This window comes from Asparagus officinalis, chromosome 6 (genome assembly GCF_001876935.1).
Source record: "Asparagus officinalis chromosome 6, Aspof.V1, whole genome shotgun sequence".
Lineage (NCBI taxonomy): Eukaryota > Viridiplantae > Streptophyta > Magnoliopsida > Asparagales > Asparagaceae > Asparagus > Asparagus officinalis.
The window spans coordinates 844,554-844,827 of record NC_033799.1 but is presented as its reverse complement, the minus strand read 5'-3'; positions in this window follow the sequence as shown (position 1 = coordinate 844,827).

Below are 274 nucleotides of genomic sequence, written 5' to 3'. Positions count from 1 at the left end.
GAGTGTGTGTGTGCGTATATATATATGGCTTCATTATTTTTAATGATTCTATAGATAGATCCTAATTAAGTAAGTAATTAATTAAACTGATCTATCTCCTCTAGGTGGCAAGACGTAGCTCCCAATCTCGACAACAACTTGAACATCCAAGTCACGGCAACCGCCTCAATCAACAGCCAAGGCACCACCGCCATCAGACTCCAGTTCACCGCCCTCTTCCTCGGCAACTGCAGCACCCTCACCAACATCATGGCCAATAGCTTCACCGATCTCC